The following is a 3,416-nucleotide window of genomic DNA, read 5'->3' on the forward strand; positions in this document are numbered from 1 at the left end:
CCGCTGGCCCCGCCGCGCCTACTGGGGATGCCCCGTGTGCCCCAGGCAGCCCCAGCCTGCGTCCCGCTCCCTGAACCCTCGGAAGGACCGCAGGGCTGTGGCCGAAAGACAGAGATTTGGACCTAGTGAAAGGACGTCGCTCCTTAGCCCCAGCTATGGACTCCACAGCATCAGGTTTGGCTCTGGAGCGTGCAGAGGGCCAGGAGCCCTCTTGGGGAGCTAGTACTGGGCCCGAATGTCAGGAGGACCCCAGGAAGAGGCCGGGGAATCGCACTGAAGGGGAAGGGGAAGGCTGTACTGCGTCTGCCTTCCCTGTGGTGACATCTAACCTTCCAGACCCAGGAGGCTGAAGCCGCGGCCTGCTGGGTCTGGCAGGGGTCTCTAGATGACCGTGGCGGAGGTGGAGGGGATGGCCACGGAAAATTGTCCCAGTGGCCAGAGGAGAGAGAGGAGAGCGAGGAGAGCAGAAGAGGATCTGATCTCGTCCTGCTGCTACAGGGAGAGGACAAGCAAACCCAAGAGGGAGTGGCCCTTGGCCAGGGATCAGAGAACAATAGGGCCATTTGGAGCCTTGTCATCCACCTCCTTAATCACCTCACTAATAAGGTTCTTCCAGCCCTTCTAGCTCAGCAGTGTGTAAGGTCAGCAGTGTACACGGTTGGCACCGCCTGTGAGCCCTTCCCCCGGTAGCACTGGGGCAGGGCAATCCAGGGGACCCAGGAGATTTTAAGCCAGTCCTAGGTTTAGAACGTCCTGTCTTTCACCAGGTGGCCGTTTTAATCCGACTGTTCATCCTTCAGTGCACATACTCAAGGACACAAAACTGGCCAGTGGAAGAACTGGGCCCAGTCCCTGGGCCTCCCAACCCTTTTTTCCTTTATACCCTTGCTAATCAGTGTGGCTCTGGCACCAGCAGAGGCACTGCCCAGAAGCTCTCTAGAATTGCAGACTCTGGGGCCCCACACATCCTCAAACAGGGTCCTAGCAAGTCTTGAACTGGAGTTTCACAAGATCCTCAGGGATCCACACACACATGAAGCTTGAGGAGTGCAGACCTATGCTATGCTGCCTGCTTACATCCATATTGTTAGCCTTAACTACTCTGGCATGATTTGGGCTAGTTTTTTTGTTTGTTTTAAGGCTCTGCAAACAGTATGATACAAAGCTTTTTAACGAAGGAGCTCTCAGGTGTGCTGCAGAGACCTAACAGAGCTTGGGAACACCAGGGGCAGCTTCTCAGGAAGAGGTAGCCTCTGAGCTGAGTTCCCAAGGATGAGGGGAGAGGTGTAACTTCCTCCCCTTAAAGCCTCATCATCCCGCATGGCCTTGCCTTGGGTCTTGTGTAGTTGTTAACCTGTAGGCTAGATTGAAAGTTCCTTGAAGGTCTTTTCCATGTTTATATTTCCAAAAGTCCTAGGAGATGACCTGCATACCGTATGCCCAGCAAATAACTTCAGTGGTGTGGCCAGACTGGTCACACTTCACTCACCTGTAGACTGATGTGGGCCTGTGGACAGATGGGAGCCTCATGCAGCTGTGTACAAGGGCACTTCTCTCAGTGTTTGAAGGCTAGAAGCTGCCTCTCAGATCCCTTTGACCCACTGGTGTCCTCAGGACCACGGAGGTGACATTCAGAGCTGTTCTGGGTCTCAGGGTTGGAAAGTCTGAGAGCTGTGTGTGCCAGCAGGGTCAGCTTCCCTTATGTCTCCTTCTACCTTCCCAGCTTCCCCTTCTCGGAATCCTGCTCTTCCTCCAGAGAGATTCCCAGGAGAAAAGGGAACAACCACTTCATTCCTGAAAGCTAGGCCCCAGGTGAGTTCTGTTCTCCATTTTTCCTCAAATGCCTGAACCATGGTTAGCTTTGCCTACTTTTCACCGAACAGTAGCCTCTTTGTTCACTGAGGGAACTGACCCAATGCTGTCTCTGCGGGAGGCTGAGCCCGTCCAAGTGAATGATGGCTCCCTGCCCTGCCCAGGGTGTTCTCTTCTTGCTGTGCACCTTCTCAGATCATCTGGGCTTACTCCGGCATATTTCTGGAAAGGGCACTGTGGTGACCACCAGGTAATATGACAGCCCTGGCCTTGAAAGAATGTCACAGCCACAGTGGGAGAGGACCCTGACACCCAGAACGCAGCCACCAGTAACACGATGTGAATGGTTTGATGCCAAATGGAGTGGCACACACAGGCCTTTCCATCGAGGTTCACGAAAAGGGGAACTGGCCTGTTCGGAGAGGTTGGGAAAGCTTGTGGAGAATTGGGGACAAGTGGGTTCTGAGGGTATAGACAGGTGGGCAGGCCATTTGAGGCTAGGTCCCTGTTCAGATGTTATCTCCCTGGATTAGGGAGGAGACACACTTAACTTTACTGTTGACAGGCTGTGTGGCCTTGGATGAGTCACCTAACCTCTCTGTGCATTGGTTTGCCTCCTGTAACATGAAGACTATAATAATGTTAATGATAATGAAAATAATTATTATTTATGGAGAACAAAACCTGTATCAGGAACTATTCTCTACAATTTACACATACTAATTCATTTTGTCTCTAAAACGTTCCCATAAATGGTTACCATTTTGAAGAATGGTAACCAAAGTGTGGAGACGTTAACTGAAGAAATCAAGACACAGAGAGAGAAAGTAACCTGTTTGTGGTTATCCAGTTAGTGAGGAAGGGACCCCAATTTTACATCCAGGCTGTCTAGCTCTGAGATCTTAACCGCTCAATCATAGAACCGCCTCATGTGGTTGTTAGAGTCCGCTGGCAGTTCCACTGGCAGATGGTAACTGCCTAATCCTTGTTGGCATCAGGGATCATGGTGACTGACCCTCAAGGGGGATTCAGGTTTGGCTGTCGTGAGCTGGATGTGGAGGGGTACAAATGCCAGCCTCCGGGGTTTCCCAGCATCCAGGATAGGCGTGGGATTCAGGCTTGATGATAGACACTGACATTTAACTTTCAAGCCAAAACGGGAACCCCCCCAGTAAGGCATTTAATCAGTAAAGTCATAAATAGCGTTTAGATCTTTTTGGCCCTGACATACATCATTCAGAGGTTGATCGAGTGCTTAGGTGGGTTCAGTGTGGTAATCACAGCCCCGCATCTCAGTGGCTGGCTGTCAGAAAGAGTGTCTTCTTTCTGCTGTCTTTATCGGTCGAGGGCTAACTGTGACTCTGCTCCACACCTCTTCTCTCTGAGTTTCAGGCTGACAGGTCAGCCCCCTCTGGGATATGCTGTTCTGCTTTTGTTTTTGTTTTTGTTTAGCATTATTATTATTTTTTTTTTTATTATACTTTAAGTTCTAGGGTACATGTGCACAAAGTGCAGGTTTGTTGCATAGGTATACATGTGCCATGTTGGTGTGCTGCATCCATTAACTCATTTATATTAGGTATATCTCCTAATGCTATCCCCCC

General features: G+C 50.8%; 1 protein-coding gene across 1 annotated transcript in view; it reads left to right on the top strand.

Moving 5' to 3' along the window:
* The first annotated feature begins 1,722 nt into the window (after positions 1–1,722).
* Positions 1,723–3,416, top strand: part of ZNF514 (zinc finger protein 514) — a 15,418-nt gene continuing 13,724 nt past the window's right edge. The window contains exon 1 of the mRNA XM_011969662.1: positions 1,723–1,812. The gene's annotated coding sequence lies outside the window, so the exon portion shown is untranslated. The remainder of the gene's footprint in view (positions 1,813–3,416) is intronic.

This window comes from Mandrillus leucophaeus, unplaced genomic scaffold, assembly GCF_000951045.1.
Source record: "Mandrillus leucophaeus isolate KB7577 unplaced genomic scaffold, Mleu.le_1.0 Scaffold9, whole genome shotgun sequence".
Classification (NCBI taxonomy): Eukaryota; Metazoa; Chordata; class Mammalia; order Primates; family Cercopithecidae; genus Mandrillus; species Mandrillus leucophaeus.